The 21,264-nt window shown below is 46.9% G+C and overlaps 1 pseudogene; it reads left to right on the top strand.

Moving 5' to 3' along the window:
• The first annotated feature begins 1,717 nt into the window (after window positions 1-1,717).
• Window positions 1,718-16,483, top strand: LOC126455751 (dual 3',5'-cyclic-AMP and -GMP phosphodiesterase 11-like; annotated as a pseudogene).
• Window positions 16,484-21,264: the final 4,781 nt, after the last annotated feature.

Genomic DNA, 21,264 nt, shown 5'->3' with positions numbered 1-21,264 from the left:
AGGTCCTACTGCCTCAAGACTTTAGTGTGTCTGACGCAAAATTATATACGATTTTGCGGGCAGCGAAGCAGACGAAATGTTCTTCCTGTGCTAAATTTCTTGTCCCGATTCTCTGAGTGCCCTTCACTCTCTACACCTTCTGTACCCAGCAGCGAAAGTAGTGCAGAATATCCCGGATATCCTCGTAAAATACAACTACTGTGGAAGGAGGTGTCTTTCTGTGGGAACGAGGGCACATGGCTAGTGCCGAGAATGTCGTCGTGTGACGAGGGCCTCCCGTCGGGTAGACCGTTCGCCGGGTGCAAATCTTTCGATTTGACGCCACTTCGACGACTTGCGCGTCGATGGGGATGAAATGATGATGATTAGGACAACACAGCACCCAGTCCCTGAGCGGAGAAAATTTCCAACCCAGCCGGGAATCAGCTACAGGGGGCAAACAGTGCAGAGAATAAAAGTGCGGGTCTAGCAGACAAGAAGATGTGTCGTTGTCCTCTTTTATTTCAATGTGCCATCCCTGAAAAGGCATTCCTGTTGTTCGACAGGTTGTGTTAAAAGGACGTTTGTTGGAGAATCTGGAGAACAGTCAAAAGAATGTGACTGACAAGCTGCCAACACTGGAAACAATGACTCCACTCGTGTCTAGATGTCAAAGGTAATTACTTTGAAGAGGACAATTTATTTGAAAAATAATTAAATAAATGAATACTTTGAAAGATAAAAAACAATGATATTACTTTTCTCACATACCTCGTATGCTTGATAGCTCCTTTTGTATCTGCACAGATGTGAAAAGCTGCAAAAAACGTCCAGTCAGCAGCTCGAGCTGGCTGTGGCTGAACTATGTGAAACAGGGAGCCGTAATCCAGAAGAGAACAACATTCTCTACGTGCACGACAATCTACAAGGGAGCAGAGAGTCTGGAACTGTAGAGATAAGGCCATGTAGAAGGGCACAACATGCAACCAATGAGAATAACTGCACGACTAGCACGGAGACTAAGAACACTGCATGCTGCAAATGCGAGGTCCGAGTTGGATGATGTCAGTGTAAAAACCGATGGGCTCGCGCTATCGCCACCAACAGCTACTCACCTGGGTCAGTTGGCCTGTTCGTGCAATGCCTTGGCCATGCCATTCCTGACAGCTTGCTGCACTTTTCTGCTGCGAATCCCACGCTAGCTCATGTGCATCCATGTCCGATGGCAGGGATACTAAATCCCTCCCTCCAGGAAAAGCCACGTCAGGTCGAAAGTGTCCATGTGTGTACTGCAACCACTGTTGCAAACCCACAGAGGACACGAGATTCCCCTGGAGTACACCTAACGCCGAAGTAGACAACGCCGCAGCAGCTGGCGCCGCCGCTGTGTCTGCAGGTTGCTGAGACTTATAACGGCTGGGGCTGGCCCGCCTTCATCAGCAGGTGTGTGGAATCGCCATTGGGCGAGGGGGGCGGAGGGCACTTGCACCAATTCCTTGAGGTCCACAGCTGGAGATTCGTGAGTTACCAAAGCCAGCGCCATGTTCCACTGGTGGAAGAAGGTTGGCGGAAGTTGCAGCGGAGTCAGCAATGAGTGTGCATGATGCCGCATCTGGGAGCCTTGTGCCAGGAAAATTCTGTGATGAAATCTGTCTCCTGTCTAGCGAGGAGACAGCAGCATCGCAGGTGCAACTGATTGGAGTAGAAATTCAGCGGCTCCTGTCATCTACCATAAACTATGACGTCCTTTGAGGCCGACCGTGACACGTGCCTGCCACATCAGCTGCTGGCGAAGAGAACAGGTCCAATTGGCAGCTCCATGAGTAAAACGTGGCAGGGCTGCGACGGCCCGGGGCATGTGATATGGTAGTAACAAACCTAAAGGTCCTGTGGCTGAAACCCATGCAAACGCGTCACCAGCTTATCAGTTAACTAGTATCACCTGGCTAGAAAATTAAAGAGACATCACTGAGAGTGACGCAGATACGGACTTCTTCATTTAGGTCTTTAATGTTCACACGAAACACTCCACCTAGCAGTTAGAAGCAGGTGAGATGGAGTGGTACCCACACGCTGTATATCATTCCGAATGCAAAAGCTGACAAACTTCCTCAACGCAAATTGCCACCCATTATCATATACCAGAGTCCAGAAGAGACAGACAATACAAAAATTTTAGCTTTTGGCGTGACTGAAAACAATTTGGCAACGTTCAGCAAACTATATAACACATCCACCACTAACAGCCACTTGCTTTCCAAAAAGGGTCTCGCACAGTGAACATGCACCCTATCCCTTGGGTGCTCCAGTGCTGGTCAGTGGAAAATTTATGTGGTAGTGCAGCCTGGTTCTATTCACAGGCTCCAAAAGACCACACAAGATGTTCAATATCACGGTAGATCGTCGGCCAACAGACGCGATGCCGTTCCACAATCTTCATGCAAGACGCAACCCAGTGCGACGCATTCAGAAGATGGAGTAAGCAAGGACACGAGGCTGGAGGGACGATCACTCGACAGTTTTGCTCCTTCGTGCCAAGTGTGAGGGCCCCCAGACCACAATGATACAATAACATAGGAGGAAAAATGTCCACCACAGAAACTCTGATCCTGAAAGGCCGCTTGGGCCATTCTGTCCGGACTGCTGGAGCTATTTTTAAGAATGTGAGGCGGCGACGGCGGCGGTAGCAGTCTCCAACACTTTCAGAGTGAATGGGATCCGTGTTCGCTGCAAGGTGTGCAGAACGAGAGCCTCCTGTCGCACAGACTCCGGATCTGACCCCATAAGCAACAAAACAAATGTCACAGTAATAATTACTGAAAAAAGAGCTCAGTCTTGCAATCGGTGGGCTGTTCTCTCTGGTAACTTGGATCAAGAGTCGAACAAGGAAACGAGTCGCTTGGGGTCGACACTAAGCAGGAACCTCGTTTAATATAAAAAAAATGAAACATTATTCAAAATTTCTGTCAAAGTTGCGTTTATTTTATACTGGTAACTAGTTTAGAACGTAGCCGTCCATTTTCAAACCAGACGTGCACTGATGTGCTTATGTAAGAAAATGGTCACCGACATTCTCGGGTAACACACGGTCTTACAACTGATGTGTTGGTAAACATTGCAGCGTGATGATTTCAACAGTTGAATCATTACAGCTTCGATAATAACATCAGTGTAGGTCTGGTCTGAAAATGAACAGCTACGTTCGAAACTAGTCACCAAGAGAAAATACTCTCCAATGTGGCAAATATTGGATAAAGAATTATCGAGCCTCACAGGGGAACATTTCCAAGTGTCAAACGATCTTTATGAAACTTGTTCCATGTGTAGAGCGTGCCTGATTAATTTTTAAAATACATCCTGAAATGTAATTTGGCTTTTTAGGTTTGGAAGGAATATCTTCGAAACGATGATATATGAAAAGGTTTCTCATATAATAATTGATACGTAACTAACGTTCTTTAAAACTGTATAATCGAATTCAGTACTAATCTGTAATTCTGCAAAATGCTCCATCACCATCAATTGATTTTGAGAAGTGAGAACTTCCATTACAACATAAATTAAATAAGCTTCCAAGCTACATACATACATGCATAATAAATGCAGTTTCTGAAATACCAGTATTGGAATATATGTTTCTAGGCACACTTCCCGTTTAAGACGTCGGCATTTCCTACGTTTTTTTGCCACTGCCTCATTCCTTTCGTCATACTCGAAAAGATCGAGGCCGAGTTACAGCGTTAGCAGGAGCTCGGCGTCGTTTCAGTTATTTCGTCCAGCCAGTGGACCAATCCTTCGGTGGTGATTCCGAAGGCAAACAGCGCCGTACGTCTTTACGGCGATTGTAAATAGTCAGTCAATGTACATTGTATAGCGGACTAGTTTCCCATGCAGCGTTGGGTAGACTTATTGGTGAAGTTGTCAGTGAGGCAGCGTTTCTCTTACATCGATCTGTGCGATACATATCTGGAGTTGCCGTTCGAGGCCGCTTCTCAGCGTTTCATAGTGCTCAACACCCCAATTGCCATTTTAATCTCTGGCCCTTTGAAATTTCATCTGTCTCAGGAATTTATGAACGATGTCAGAATCACTAGATTAAGGACATTACCTATTGTTTCGGCTATCTCGATGATATCTGGTTCACGGCCTCCACGTAAGAGGAACATTTGCAACCCCTTCTGGTGAACAGTCTTCAGTCTAAATTGGAAAAATTTAGTTCTTTTTCTCAAAGGTGAATTTTTTTTGGGTATTTTACCTGTAGTTAGCAAAGATGGCCTTGTCATTATGGTCGAGCATGTGAAAGCCATCGTCAACCTGACGGCGCCCAAGAACCTGAAGGCGCCCCAGACCATTTTGGACAAGATTTCTGCTACGTTCATCCCTCGGGCTGCGCTCATCTGCCATTGTATTAACCAGATTCGCCAAAAGGGCTTCAAACTCGCATGGTCTACATGCTTTCGACCCAAGGTATTCTTAAACAGGTGAGCCGTATCACCATAGTAGCGAGTCCGAACCTTAAAATGAGACTGACTGGAGAGTAAATGTACGTTGTCAACTATCTGGAAGCCAAAAACAGAAAAGTCTTCTACCTAACAAATATTTTGCGGCAATGGTGAATTAAACTCTAACAACGTCAGTTGCCGTTCCACATTCTTACACCGTGCTGAGGCAGCTAACTGCTCCATCAGTGGAACACAGTGTTAAATATAAGACATTGCTTGATGTGGCGGCCATTGCAATGCAGGGCAGCCGAAGAGCCTACACGTGTCCAGAATAATTACGCTGACTATTGCTCGCACATCTCCCCATTCGGTCGCACATTCACGATCAACGGCAACAGAACACGCTGAAGCGACGCTTGGGGGGCGCAGAGGCATCTTCCAATTCCAGAGAAAACACTGCTGTCTCCAACAGTCCTTCTGAGGTTCGTTGACTGTCGCAAACTGAAACATATAGGTCTACGCTACCAAAGGCGTCTATGTACGGACAATCCTTTGTAATATACAGCACATTGTAATCGGGGCAGGACTGCTAGCTCACCCACTGAGCGGATAGACGAACTATGCGATCAAAAGTATCCGGATACCCCCAAGAACGTTTTTCATATTAGGTGCATTGTGCTGCCACCAACTGCCAGGTACTCCTTATCAGGGACCTCAGTAGCCATTAGACATCGTGAGAGATCAAAATGGGGTGCTCCGCGGAACTCACAGACTTCAAATGTGGTTTTTCGTGGAGGGGGCTTGCACACCTTGTTGTTTTGCGTGGCACCATCACAGCACAGGCGTACATTGATGTTTTAAACGCCTTCTTTCTTCCCACTGTTGAAGAGCAATTCGGGGATGGAGACTGCATCTTTCAACACGATCGAGCACCTGTTCATAATGCACGGCCTGTGGCGGAGTGGTTACACGACAATAACATCGCTGTAATGGACTGGCTTGCACAGAGTGCTGACCTGAATTCTATAGAACACCTTTGGGATGTTTCGGAATGCCGACTTCGTGACAGGCCTCACCGACTGACATCGATACCTCTCCTCAGTGCACCACTCCGTGAAGAATGGGCTGCCATTCCCCAAGAAATCTTCCAGCACCTGACTGAACGTACGCCTGCGAGAGTGGAAGCTGTCATAAGTATTGAATTCCAGCATTTCCGGTGGAGGACGTCACAAACTTGTAAGTCATTTTCAGCTAGGTGTCCGGATATTTTTGATCACATATTTGGTTTTTCAGTGCCTATAATACACACATCAAAAAAAGTTTTGCATGACCTCGGTTCCGAGAGTTTCGGAACCTTTACAGAAAATTGGAGTAGAGTTCAACATAAACATCATTTCCGCCCTTTATATTCTTCATGAAAACCACACATTGCATGTTGTACCACCTTCAGAGGTGGTGGTCCAGATTGCTGTACAAACCGGTACCTCTAATACCCAGCAGCACGTCCTATTGCATTGATGCATGCCTGTATTCGTCATGGCATACAACCCAAAAGTTCATCAAGACACTATTGGTCCAGATTGTCCCACTCCTCAACAGCGATTCGGCGTAGATCCCTCAGAGTTGTTGGTGGGTCACGTCGTCCTTAAGAGCCCTTTTCAATCTATCCCAGGCATGATCGGTAGGGTTCATGTGTGCAGAACGTGTTGACCACCATCGAGCGATGTTGTTATCCTGAAGGAATTCATTCACAAGATGTTCACGATGGTGGCGCGAATTGTCGTCCATGAAGACGAATGCCTCGCCAATATGCTGCCGATATGGTTGCACTATCGGCCGGAGGATGGCATTTACGTTTCATACAGCCGTTACGGCGTCTTCCATGACCTCCAGCGGCGTACGTCGGCCCCACATAATGCCACCCCAAAACATCAGGGAACCTCCACCTTACTGCACTCGCTGGACTGTGTGTCTAAGGCGTTCAGCATGACCGGGTTTCCTCCAAACACGTCTCCGACGAATGCCTGGTTGAAGGCATATGCGACACTCATCGGTGAAGAGAACGTGATGTCAATCCTGAGTGGTCCATGCGGCATGTTGTTGGGCCCATCTGTACCGCACTGCATGGCGTCGTGGTAGCAAAGTTGGACCTCGCCATGGACGTCGGGAGTGAAGTTGCGCATCATGCAGCCTACTGCACACAGTTTGAGTCGTAACACGACGTAAAATGCGTTTTAGACAGGTACGTGCCGAGTAAAACTGTGAGGGACGGGAAAAACCCACCGTGGTACAACAACAATGTTAGGAAACTACTGCGAAAGCAAACAGAGCTCCACTCCAAGTTTAAACGCAGCCAAAACCTCTCAGACAAACAGAAGCTAAACGATGTCAAAGTTAGCGTAAGGAGGGGTATGCGTGAAGCGTTCATTGAATTCGAAAGTAAAATTCTATGTACCGACTTGACAGAAAATCCTAGGAAGTTCTGGTCTTACGTTAAATCAGTAAGTGGCTCGAAACAGCATGTCCAGACACTACGGGATGATGATGGCATTGAAACAGAGGATGACACGCGTAAAGCTGAAATACTAAACACCTTTTTCCAAAGCTGTTTCACAGAGGAAGACCGCACTGCAGTTCCTTCTCTAAATCCTCGCACAAACGAAAAAATGGCTGACATCGAAATAAGTGTCCAAGGAATAGAAAAGCAACTGGAATCACTCAATAGAGGAAAGTCCACTGGACCTGACGGGATACCAATTCGATTCTACACAGAGTACGCGAAAGAACTTGCCCCCCTTCTAACAGCCGTGTACCGCAAGTCTCTAGAGGAACGGAGAGTTCCAAATGATTGGAAAAGAGCACAGGTAGTCCCAGTCTTCAAGAAGGGTCGTCGAGCAGATGCGCAAAACTATAGACCTATATCTCTTACGTCGATCTCTTGTAGAATTTTAGAACATGTTTTTTGCTCGCGTATCATGTCATTTCTGGAAACCCAGAATCTACTATGTAGGAATCAACATGGATTCCGGAAACAGCGATCGTGTGAGACCCAACTCGCCTTATTCGTTCATGAGACCCAGAAAATATTAGATACAGGCTCCCAGGTAGATGCTATTTTTCTCGACTTCCGGAAGGCGTTCGATACAGTTCCGCACTGTCGCCTGATAAACAAAGTAAGAGCCTACGGAATATCAGACCAGCTGTGTGGCTGGATTGAAGAGTTTTTAGCAAACAGAACACAGCATGTTGTTATCAATGGAGAGACGTCTACAGACGTTAAAGTAACCTCTGGCGTGCCACAGGGGAGTGTTATGGGACCATTGCTTTTCACGATATATATGAATGACTTAGTAGATAGTGTCGGAAGTTCCATGCGGCTTTTCGCGGATGATGCTGTAGTATACAGAGAAGTTGCAGCATTAGAAAATTGTAGCGAAATGCAGGAAGATCTGCAGCGGATAGGCACTTGGTGCAGGGAGTGGCAACTGACCCTTAACATAGACAAATGTAATGTATTGCGAATACATAGAAAGAAGGATCCTTTATTGTATGATTATATGATAGCGGAACAAACACTGGTAGCAGTTACTTCTGTAAAATATCTGGGAGTATGCGTGCGGAACGATTTGAAGTGGAATGATCATATAAAATGAATTGTTGGTAAGGCGGGTGCCAGGTTGAGATTCATTGGGAGAGTGCTTAGAAAATGTAGTCCATCAACAAAGGAGGTGGCTTACAAAACACTCGTTCGACCTATACTTGAGTATTGCTCATCAGTGTGGGATCCGTACCAGATCGGTCTGACGGAGGAGATAGAGAAGATCCAAAGAAGAGCGGCGCGTTTCGTCACAGGGTTATTTGGTAACCGTGATAGCGTTACGGAGATGTTTAATAAACTCAAGTGGCAGACTCTGCAAGAGAGGCGCTCTGCATCGCGGTGTAGCTTGCTCGCCAGGTTTCGAGAGGGTGCGTTTCTGGATGAGGTATCGAATATATTGCTTCCCCCTACTTATACCTCCCGAGGAGATCACGAATGTAAAATTAGAGAGATTAGAGCGCGCACGGAGGCTTTCAGACAGTCGTTCTTCCCGCGAACCATACGCGACTGGAACAGGAGAGGGAGGTAATGACAGTGGCACGTAAAGTGCCCTCCACCAACACCGTTGGGTGGCTTGCGGAGTATCAATGTAGATGTAGATGTAGATGTAGACGTCCTGTGACTTCACGAGAAGCATTATTCAACGTGGAGGCGTTGCTGTCAGGGTTCCTCTGAGTCATAATCTGTAGGTAGCGGTCATCCTCTGCAGTCAGTAGTAGCCCTTGGGCGGCCTGAGCGAGGCATGTCATCGAGTTCCGAACAACTGCACTTTGGTTCACTCCGAGACGCCTGGATTTTTCCCTTGTTGAGAGCCCTTCCTGGCCCGAAGTAACAATGCGGAGGTGATCGAACCGCGGTATTGACCGTGTAGGCGTGGCTGAACTACGGACAACACACACGTGTACCTGGTGGAATGACTGGAACCGATCGGCTGTCGGATCCCCACCGTCTAATAAGCGCTGCTCGTGCATGGTTCTTTACATATTTTGGCGCGTTTAGTGACATCTCCGAACAGTCAAACGGACTGTGTCTGTGATACAATATCCACAGTCAACGTCTATCTTCAGGAGTTCCGGGAACCGGCGAGATGCAAAACTTTTTTGATGAGTGAACGGTATATTATCGCACATCTGCAGATATATGTTAAAGGATAGCCAGTTTCACGATAAGTTCCACGACACACTGTTTCTTAACGGGTTGCATGCCATCACATTCCATCACTTCTCATCACCCTGTTAAAGCAATATGATTCTCTACATGCATTCTTTAAGAGTGGATACCTGGGTGAGCGTCATGCGCTGTTGTAAGTTGCAAGGAGTTCGCCTTCTATCTTGTTGGTGCGAACATTTGCGATCACTGTGGCGCGTCTTTCTTCATTCGGCGTTCACGGTGCAAGTTAACGGTTTGTTATGAAGATTTATTGAATGCCGACGATGTCCACTTTGTAAAGGGCAATAGGTACGTCCACTAGGAGGCTGATTTCTGCAACTCATGGACACTCATTTTCTGTCGCCCCCTGACGCACATGGTGAGACATTATCAGCTAATATATTTCCCGTCACAACTGTTAACATTTTCAAATGAGCTATACGAAAGACTCTACTTGCGACCTCGCACCGAGGGTTCCTTCTAAGAGCCACATTTATCCTAGGTGGTGAAGAAAAAAAAGTGGTTAGAGCGTCCATAATTGATAACTTCTACACAAAGACTTGCACTTGGAAAAAAATTATGAAACATGAAGGCTACGCACGAATCAGGAAATATATTCAACTGTTCTTTTACATATGCGTGCAACTAATCCAGACGATTACTTAACTCACCACCAGTTCAGTGACAAACGACAAGAAACAGATTTATTTATGTGGTTGCTTGTATTTTTCGTCTTGATTTTCACTCACCAGCTGTCCTTCGGCTCAATTCGATATACGAGTTTGTTTCCGGCGGTGTTGGCTCCACTGTCAGGAGCCGTTCAAATCCTACTTCAGTGCCTTGAATTTATATTGTGTCACTGCAGCGGTGAACACCACTGGAACTATTGTGGACAGGAAAGGGAGGATCGAGGAAAGAAGTAGGTTACAAGTCGGAAGTCGTCAAGACTCACATTAACGGTTGGCACGTACACAGGAAGTGTCGGAATGGAAGGCAGCTCACTTGTAATAGTCGCACCTGAGACTTATGGGAAACAGGGGATATTGTAGAGCAATTAGCAGCGTTTAGTGTGAATGTTTTCGTGTACATTTTTTTACGGTTAACAGTTTTCGCTAGTGGCGCGTTCATTGTGAGATTCCATCTATATTGAACTGTCCTTTCAGTATCCGCTTTGGTAGATTTCTGTTCACAGGTTGGGTATCTAAACGGATATCTCCGTTCGAATGTTAGTAAATGAATGAATGAATGAATGAGAGTGGTCGATAAGGGAACGGACCAAGTAGCTCTCGCCGTACGTCACGATTTTTTGTGGCAGCCAAAAAAGCCATCGCGTGGTCCAGGGGTTGGGTCGCGATAACATCGTTCCGGAAACAAATTGCCGGCCGGGGAGAAATGTGAAGCGGGCAGATTGCCGCCGTGTTTATATTTGGACTGGGGCTGGGGTGGGAGGGAGTTGCACAGCGCGCTATTAAAGCCGCGTGGCCGGCCGTTCTGAGGGCATCCACGGCAGACCCCGCCACTAGAGGGAAAGGAGAGGGGATCTGTCGCAAGTGGTTTCTCCTTTACACGCTGCGGCGGAGAGTCCACACTGCCGTTACTTAAAATACCGCATCCCACTGGGAAAAGGCCTCTCTTTTAACGAATGACTCCTGGCCTGATGTCTTCTGACATTTAATCCATACATACTATACAAGAGGAAGTATTTATGTCGTATGTTATACATCTTCTCGTGAACCACTGTATCGATTTCAGCCAAACATGGTACACACATTACTATCTGCCGAGAACTACTGTGGGGGTAAGAACCAGCAACCTCCTCCTGAGGTGGGGGTGATGACGTAGAGAGAGAAGTGGGAGAGGGCGTGAGAAGAACACAGAGAATAGTGAGAAGGGGACAGATAGGGCGGGAGGTGGAAACCGACAGAGAGCTAGGGGGAGGAAAGATAGGGGCAAGATATGGACAGGGAGAGGGGCAAGAGTAGGAGCAGATGGACAGAGAATGGGGCAGGAGGGAGGAGAGGAGATGGACAGGCAGAAATGGCCAGCGTGAGAGGTGGAGGAGGTGGATGGCGTGCCGGTGGAAAGGTACAGGGGAGAGGGGGAGAAGGGCAGATAAGGGGGTGGGGGAGGTTGATCTGACGATTGCTGGGTACTCAGCCACTGTAAGAATAAACGTATCCGCTTCTGCTGGTTCACTGTCCACTCTTTTTATCGTATATTGCACGGTGTAATGGAGTCATCTCTATGTTACCCACTTCAGTGACAACAGTGTTGCAGGAAGGTCACTTCTGACTTCAGAATGGCGTGTTCCATCAATACTGTGGCGAGCACGAAGAAAGGAGTGCTGCCTCAATAACATATTCTTCATTATAGATTGTTTGCTTATACGAGGGACATTCAATAAGTAATATCCCACATTTTTTTCTCAGAACATATTTATGGTTAAGAGAAAGAATTTGGTGGCAATATACATCAACAAGTCTTGTGCATCTCCTATTTTACTACGTAGTCTGCATCACGTTCTGTGAGCGAACGCCAGCGTTGCGGATGAGTCTGTATTCCCTGCTGGCGAAAGCTCTTGTCCTGTAAGCGAAGCCACGTTTTCGCTGCATGAGTGGCATTCTCGTCATCTCCAAAGTGTGTTCCCCGTAGAGAATCTTTAAGCTGCCCATAGAGATGCAAGTCCGAGGGTGCCAGGTCTGAACTGTAGGGTGCATGAGGCAATGATGTCCAACCCAATTTGGCGGTGTGTCCCCGGGTTCTCACACTTGTGTGTGGGCGTGCATTATAATGTTGGAGCAAGATTTCTGCTGGATTATTGTCCGATCGAACACGTTGGATACGGTTCCTGACTTTACTCAGAGTCTTCACGTATGCCTCTCAATTGATGATTGTCCGCCCCTCGTAGCTGAGTGGTTAACCCAACGGAATGTCATACCTAACGGCCCGGATTCGATTCCCGGGATTTTCTCCGCTCAGGGACTGGGTGTTGTGTTGTCCTTACCATCGTAATTTCATCCCCATCGACACGCAAGTCGCCGAGGTGGCGTCAAATTGAAAGACTTGCACCAGGCGAACGGTCTACACGACGGGAGGCTCTAGCCACACGGCTTTTCCAATTGATGGTTGACCCCATTGGCATCACACGCACGAGAATGACGCCATCACAAACGCAGCAGACTGTAACCATGACTTTTCTGACAGAGGGGGTTGTCTTGAATTTCTTCTTTTGTGTCGAATGAGGATTACGCCACTCCATGGACTTCCTTTTTGTTTCCGGTGCAGAGTGGGCAACCCAGATTTCGTCCCCTGTAACGATTCGTGACAGAAAGGCCTCTCCGTCGGTCTCAAAACGCTGCAACTATTCAGATGAAATAGCCTTTCTTTGAATCTTGTGATACGCTGTGAGCATTCGTGGAACCCACCGTGAGCACCTCTTTGAATATCCAAGAGTCTCGGTCATTGGAGACGCACTGCAGGCGCGTATGACCCCAGTTGTTTTCCGCGCCCTAAAACCAACCAACCAAATAAACAAGCAGACGCACTGTCAATGCTGACCGACAACTGTAGAGCCAATTGTATAGTTGTGATGCGCTGGTCGATACGAATAATGGCATCCGCACGATTCAGCATGTCTGGAGCAGTGGCTGTGACAGGACGTCCGAACGTGGCTGATCATGGAGCTCTGTTTCTACATTTTCTGAGGCTGTAACTTTCTTTACCCACCACCCAACTGTACTTTTATCCAGCATCGCCTTGAACTGCAAAAAAAGGTTTATGGATGTTCACCACCGTTTCTTATTCTGCACACAAGAATTCAGCAACTGCACGCTGCTTCTAACGTGAGTCGTATGTAACCGCCATTTTTCGCTGTACTATGGCTCCGCCATCTTCCAGAACTGTACTGTACTTCACTGGTGCACAGAATAAACATCAAATATGAAGCACCAACAAGGAAGTTTATCTATGTAGATTAATGGCTTTTTTTTTAAAAAAAAAGTGGGGTATTGTTTATTGAACAATCCTCATAGATTAAGCAGACGGATTCAGCCCAGGTGTGCAGCCCATGTATGAAACGGATGAAGCCTGCTTTCGAGACATTGATCGTCGAAACGCGGAGTGTGAAAGAGCTCGGCAGCTTCGATATTACTGGATTCTGCACGCTTCACAAGCCACTACCGAAGCCACCGACGATGATCGATTCACTGTGGTGGTCCTCCGCTCGACACTCGTCCGACCTCTGTGTTGCTGGCACCAGTCCTGTGTGAGGGGACTGTCTCGGTGTCGGGCGGAGTGCAGTGGCTGACCACTGGAGGGCGCTGCGGTGGAGCGGGAGGGTCAGCCAGTGAGCCTGATAGTAACGGCGCTGGCGAGTGCCTCGCGGGCTGCCGCAGGGGCGCTGAGCGCGGGCGAGGGCGCGGCGGCGGTGGTGGTGCGCTACCGGGCGGGCGACGGGGTGCGGGTGGCGGCGTCCCAAACGTTGCGGCAGCGTCGCCACCAGCACCAGCATCAACATGCGGCTGCCCGCTCGTCGCGCATGCGCACTTGCAGCACGGGGCTGGTCAGCATAGTGGCCGCGACGACCGCCTCGCTCTCCATCAGGCACATGGGGCAGAAGCACAGCATGTGCCCCACGAACGGATGCAACAGACATTCCTACAAAAGCCTGCACCTGCGAACGGCGGCCGAGGAGGCGAGGATGACGGTGGACTCGGCGCCCAGAGCCGGTGAGACATTGGCAAGAATTTGGTTACCCGGGCTGTTGAGCATCGTGAGGCAGTGCTCAAAGTGGCGACCCTCAATGGTCGATGTAGAGTAGAGCTGGGCACCCCGAGGCGGCCAAGCAGCAGTACTACGACAGCGAGTGCGCTCATATCGAGTCCTGGCCCGACGAGCACCCGGACTTGGCGCACGGCAGCTTCCTGCGGAAGGCGATGCGGCAGGTGGTGGACGCGTGGCTCGAGGCGCACGCGACTCCCACGCCGAGCAGCGCCGAGTCGCTGACGTCGCCGACGCACGGGGCGACGTCGCTCGCCGGCTCGGGTTCCACCACGCCCGTGCGCAAGGTCTCGGCGCACGCGTTCGAGCGCGGCGGCCTGCTCAAGCCCCTCGTCAACACCATCGACGGCACGCCCACCTTTCTGTCTGCAGAAGGCAGTGGCACCAGCGTCGACGTCTCCGGCGGCTGCATCGCCAGCACCTGCGGCCGCTCACAGCGCCGCTCGCGCCACGAGCTCAGGCACCTCGAACTCGTGAAGGACATCTGCAACGAGCTGGACGTGCGATCGTTGTGCCTCAAGATCCTGCATAATGTGAGCATTCTACTGCACGCGCACCGTGGCTCGCTGTTCCTGGTGCAGGGCTGCGCCAGAGAGTGCTAACCCGCCTCCAAGCTGTTCGACGTGTGCTCGCACTCCACGCTGCAGGAGATCCGCATCCCCTGGGGTGCCGGCATCGTGGGCTTCGTCGCCGAGAGCGGCGAGCTCGGCAACATCCCCGACGCCTACATGGATGATCACTTCAACCACGACATTGCTCTACTGATGGGCTACAAGACGAGGGCATTGTTCTGCATGCCGATTGAGGACTTCACTGGCGATGTTATAGGAGTAGCACAGGTTATAAACAAGCAGACAGATACCTGTTTTACAGCCAGTAATGAAAAAGCTTTTGCAAGTTACCTTCAGTTCTGTGGAATTGGCCTGCGGAATGCTCAGCTTTAAGACAAAAGTCAGCTGGAAGTCAAGAGAAACCAGGTATTATTAGACCTGGCACGAATTATCTTCGAAGATCAGAGCACCATTGAACATAGGATGTTTCGTATCCTCACCCACACGTAGTCCCTCATACAGTGTCAAAGGGTTAAGTTAAGGTGGTGCTCGTTCAGAGAGCATCAAAAGGAAGTTTTTCAAGGCTATTTGATTTTGAAGCAAATTACTTAAATGGAGAATATAATGATTCAAGAACAAGTCCATTTGAAACCAGATTTCCTATACACATTGGCGTTACGGGTTATGTTGCTACTACAGGTGATACTGTCAATATTGCAAATGCTTATGAGGATGACATTCTCGACCCTTCTGTTGATGAAGGCACAAATTTACAACATAAAAGAATTCACTGTATGGCAATTGAAAATTCTTCGGGTCAAATTATTGAAGTTATATAGCTCATCAATAAATTCAGTGACCTCTCATTTACCAAAAACGATGAAAATTTTGTGGTGGCATTTGCAATTTTTTGTGGAGTGGGTATACATAATACCCACATCTATGAGAAGACTGTCATAGCTATGGCTAAACAAAGCATAACACTAGAAGTTCTGAGTTACCATGCTTCTGCTTCACTTGAGGATGCACAGAGACTGAAGAGCTTGTGGGTACCATCTGCACAACGTTTCCAGCTACATGATTTCAAGTTTGATGATATCAGCATGTATGATGATGATACACTGCAGCCCTGTATTAGAATGTTCCTAGATTAGGATTTCATTTAGATATTTCACGTTGACTATGAAGTGCTATGCAGGTGGTTACTGAGTGTCAAGAAGAACTATCGCAATGACACGTACCACAACTGGAGGCATGCATTCAATGTCGCACAGATAATGTTTTCCATTATTACAGCTACATAGTGGAAGAAAATATTTGGGGAAATAGCGTGTCTCTCTTTGATAATCGCACGCCTTTGCCATGATCTTGATCACCAAAGGACTAATAACACATTTCAGATAAAAGCGTCGTCACGTCTTATCCAACTCTGTTCTACAGTGACCATGGAGTATCACCATTTTGACAAGTGCATCATGATACTCAACAGCCCAGGTAACCAAATACTTGCCAATGTCTACCGGAGTTTAAACTTTTAGAGGATGCTATACTGTCTTTAGATCTGGCAGTGTATTTTAGGAAGCGAGGCACTTTTTTCAGTTTGGTTCAGTCTGGAACCTATAACTGGATGCGTGACGATCACCGAGAACTACTGAGAGGATCTTGCAGCCATCAAAGAGCCATGGGAGGTAGAGAAGAGGGTATCAGATTTGGTATCAAGTGAATTCTTTGAACGGAGTGATATGGAACGTCAGGAACTGAATATCACACCTACTGCTCTAATGAGCCTAGGAAAGGAAGACCAGTTGCCACTAATGCAAGTTGGATTTATAGATTCCATATGCCTTCCAACATATGAGGCTTTTCCAGCCCTGTCAGATAAACTGGAACCTTTGATGGAAGGTTTACCACAGAACAGAGTAAACTAGCTGCGACTTGCTGGTGTGTCACAGGATGAAGACCACAATGAACTGGAAGAACTGTAGTCGACACAGGTAACACCTTTTTTGTATTGCCAGGGCCATGGAGAGCCTTTAAGGAAGACGTAAATGCATCAGTGGAAGCGTGCTGGGCGCATAACCTAGAGGTCCGTGGATCTAAACCACGCTCTGTTACCATTGTGTTACAGGGCATTAAGTGGAAGAACTGGGAGTGACGAGGTAGGCGTAATACAGCAGTTCTAAGCATAATTTTTTAAACACGAACTTTTATACAGCACGAAATAATTGATTTAAAACAATATGCCAAAAAAAAGTTTACAATGAAACGACTGCTGTCTTTGCCAGAGCACAGAGGTTCCCCTAAGGTGTCCACCATACAGGCCACTCCCGCCTCGTATGAAAGCACTACGGGAAACTATTCGGAAAATGATGCAGGACGGAGTGTGCTTTTTTTTTTTTTTTTTTTTTTTTTTTTTTTTTTTTTTTTTTTTTTTTTTTTTTTTTTTTTTTTGGTTACCAGGGCTGGTTTGATGCGGCCCGCCACGAATTCCTTTTCATCTCAGAGTAGCACTTGCAACCTACGTCCTCAATTATTTGCTTGACGTTTTCCAATCTCTGTCTTCCTCTACAGTTTTTGCCCTCTACAACTCCCTCTAGTACCATAGAAGTCATTCCCTCATGTCTTAGCAGATGTCCTATCATCCTGTCCCTTCTCCTTATCAGTGTTTTCCACATATTCCTTTCCTCTCCGAGTCTGCGTAGAACCTCCTCATTCCTTACCTTATCAGTCCACCTAATTTTCAACATTCGTCTATAGCACCACATCTCAAATGCTTCGATTCTCTTCTTTTCCGGTTTTCCCACAGTCCATGTTTCACTACCATACAATTCTGTACTCCAGACGTACATCCTCAGAAATTTCTTCCTCAAACTAAGGCCGGTATTTGATGTTAGTAGACTTCTCTTGGCCAGAAATGCCTTTTTTGCCATAGCGAGTCTGCTTTTGATGTCCTCCTTGCTCCGTCCGTCATTGGTTATTTTACTGCCTAGGTAGCAGAATTCCTCAACTTCATTGACTTCGTGACCATCAATCCTGATGTTAAGTTTCTCGCTGTTCTCATTTCTACTACTTCTCATTACCTTCGTCTTTCTCCGATTTACTCTCAAACCATACTGTGTACTCATTAGACTGTTCATTCCGTTCAGCAAATCATTTAATTCATCTTCACTTTCACTCAGGATAGCAATGTCATCAGCGAATCGTATCATTGATATCCTTTCACCTTGTATGTTAATTCCACTCCTGAACCTTTCTTTTATTTCCATCATTGCTTCCTCAATGTACAGATTGAAGAGTAGGGGCGAAAGGCTACAGCCTTGTCTTACACCCTTCTTAATACGAGCACTTCGTTCTTGATCGTCCACTCTTATTATTCCCTCTTGGTTGTTCTACATATTGTATATGACCCGTCTCTCCCTATAGCTTACCCCTACTTTTTTCAGAATCTCGAACAGCTTGCACCATTTTATATTGTCGAACGCTTTTTCCAGGTCGACAAATCCTATGAAAGTGTCTTGATTTTTCTTTAGCCTTGCTTCCATTATTAGCCGTAACGTCAGAATTGCCTCTCTCGTCCCTTTACTTTTCCTAAAGCCAAACTAATCGTCACCTAGCGCATTCTCAATTTTCTTTTCCATTCTTCTGTATATTATTCTTGTAAGCAGCTTCGATGCATGAGCTGTTAAGCTGATTGTGCGATAATTCTCGCACTTGTCAGCTCTTGCCGTCTTCGGAATTGTGTGGATGACGCTTTTCCGAAAGTCAGATGGTATGTCGCCAGACTCATATATTCTACACACCAACGTGAATAACCGTTTTGTTGCCATTTCCCCCAATGATTTTAGAAATTCTGATAGAATGTTATCTATCTCTTCTGCCTTATTTGACCGTAAGTCCTCCAAAACTCTTTTAAATTCCGATTCTAATACTGGATCCCCTATCTCTTCTAAATCGACTCCTGTTTCTTCTTCTATCACATCAGACAAATCTTCACCCTCATAGAGGCTTTCAATGTATTCTTTCCACCTATCTGCTCTCTCCTCTGCATTTGACAGTGGAATTCCCGTTGCACTCTTAATGTTACCATCGTTGCTTTTAACGTCACCAAAGGTTGTTTTGACTTTTCTGTATGCTGAGTCTGTCCTTCCGACAATCATATCTTTTTCGATGTCTTCACATTTTTCCTGCAGCCATTTTGTCTTAGCTTCCCTGCACTTCCTATTTATTTCATTCCTCAGCGACTTGTATTTCTGTATTCCTGATTTTCCCGGAACATGTTTGTACTTCCTCCTTTCGTCAATCAACTGAAGCATTTCTTCTGTTACCCATGGTTTCTTCGCAGCTATCTTCTTTGTACCTATGTTTTCCTTCCCAACTTCTGTGATGGCCCTTTTTAGAGATGTCCATTCCTCTTCAACTGTACTGCCTACTGCGCTATTCCTTATTGCTGTATCTATAGCGTTAGAGAACTTCAAACGTATCTCGTCATTCCTTAGTACTTCCGTATCCCACTTCTTTCCGTATTGATACTTCCTGACTAATGTCTTGAACTTCAGCCTACTCTTCATCACTACTATATTGTGATCTGAGTCTATATCTGCTCCTGGGTACGCCTTACAATCCAGTATCTGATTTCGGAATCTCTGTCTGACCATGATGTAATCTAATTGAAATCTTCCCGTATCTCCAGGCCTTTTCCAAGTATACCTCCTACTCTGGTATTTCTTGAACAGGGTATTCGCTATTACTAGCTGAAACTTGTTACAGAACTCAATTAGTCTTTCTCCTCTTTCATTCCTTGTCCCAAGCCCATATTCTCCCGTAACCCTTTCTTCTACTCCTTCCCCTACAACTGCATTCCAGTCGCCCATGACTATTAGATTTTCGTCCCCCTTTACATACTGCATTACCCTTTCAATATCCTCATACACTTTCTCTATCTGTTCATCTTCAACTTGCGACGTCGGCATGTATACCTTAACTATCGTTGTCGGTGTTGGTCTGCTGTCGATTCTGATTAGAACAACCCGGTCACTGAACTGTTCACAGTAACACACCCTCTGCCCTACCTTCCTATTCATAACGAATCCTACACCTGTTATACTATTTTCTGCTGCTGTTGATATTACCCGATACTCATCTGACCAGAAATCCTTGTCTTTCTTCCACTTCACTTCACTGACCCCTACTATATCTAGATTGAGCCATTGCATTTCCCTTTTCAGATTTTCTGTTTCCCTACCACGTTCAAGCTTCTGACATTCCACGCCCCGACTCGTAGAACGTTATCCTTTCGTTGATTATTCAATCTTTTTCTCATGGTAACCTCCCCCTTGGCAGTCCCCTCCCGGAGATTCGAATGGGGGACTATTCCGGAATCTTTTGCCAATGGAGAGATCATCATGATACTTCTTCAATTACAGGCCACATGTCCTGTGGATACACGTTACGTGTCTTTAATGCAGTGGTTTCCATTGCCTTCTGCATCCTCATGTCGTTGATCATTGCTGATTCTTCCGCCTTTAGGAGCAATTTCCCACCCCTAGGACAAGACAGTGCCCTGAACCTCATCCGCTACTCCGCCCTCCTTGACAAGGTCGCTGGCAGAATGAGGCTGACTTCTTATGCCGGAAGTCTTCGGACGCCAATGCTGATTATTTATCAAAATTAAGGCAGTGGCGGGGATCGAACCCGGGACCGAAGCCGTTTGGATTATGAATCAAATACACTACCCCTACACCATCTAAATCTCCGTACTCTTCATCTATATTTGTAGTGGTCAAACCGCAGGGGAGAGTGCGTACGGTGGTGGATTATAGGGCGCTTAGTACAAAAATTGTTCCACAGTGTATACCTTCCCCCTGATTTGCATTCGTGTTTCTCTTGGTTTCAGAAGGCAAAGGTTTTAACTTCCTTCGACTTAAACCAGGCTTATTATCAAGTGCCTCTAGCAGAAGAATTTAAAGCCGGCCGGTGTGGCCGAGCGGTTGTGGGCGCTACAGTCTGGAACCGCGCGACCGGGACGGTCGCAGGTTCGAATCCTGCCTCGAGCATGGATGTGTGTGATGTCCTTAGGTTAGCTGGTTTAAGTAGTTCTAGCGGGCTGATGACCTCAGAAGTTAACTCCCATAGTGCTCAGAGCCATTTGAACCATGTTTTGAAGAATTTAAACGTGTGACAGCCTTTGCGACGTACTGGTCACTTTATGAGTACAATAGAGTTCCGTTTGGGTTACCGACATGTGAAGCCGTTTTATCCGGTATCCTCGCCAGAATTTTTTCGGATCTTAAGTTTGACTGTGTGTATCATTATTTGGATGGAAATTTTTTTGGAAATTTGTGGTAATGTCTTATGGGACCAAAACTGCTGAGGTCTTCGGTCCCTAAGCTTACGCACTACTTCATCTCACTTAACTAAGTTACACTAAGGACAACACACACAGCCATGCCAGAGGAAGGACTGGGAACCTCCGTCGGGGGGAGCCGCGCGGACCGTGACAAGGCGCCTCAGATCGTTCGGCTACGGCGCGCGTCTCCTATTTGGACGATTTGGCGATTTTTAGTGAGAGTTTTGAAGAGCATGTTGTGCATGTCCGCGAGGTGCTCCAAAGGTTGCGAAAAGCTGGATGTAGTGTCAAACCATCTAAAGTTAAATTCGCGCATATTGTCTCCCAGAATGGAGTGCGAATTGACCAAAGTCTTACTGAGGCCATTTATTCGTTCGCAACCACTAGAAATGTGAAGGCCGTGGCTCGTTTTATAGCTAT

This window comes from Schistocerca serialis, chromosome 2 (assembly GCF_023864345.2).
Source record: "Schistocerca serialis cubense isolate TAMUIC-IGC-003099 chromosome 2, iqSchSeri2.2, whole genome shotgun sequence".
NCBI classification, from domain to species: domain Eukaryota; kingdom Metazoa; phylum Arthropoda; class Insecta; order Orthoptera; family Acrididae; genus Schistocerca; species Schistocerca serialis.
The sequence above is the reverse complement of the archived record's forward strand: the minus strand, read 5'-3'. Positions and strand labels throughout refer to the sequence as shown.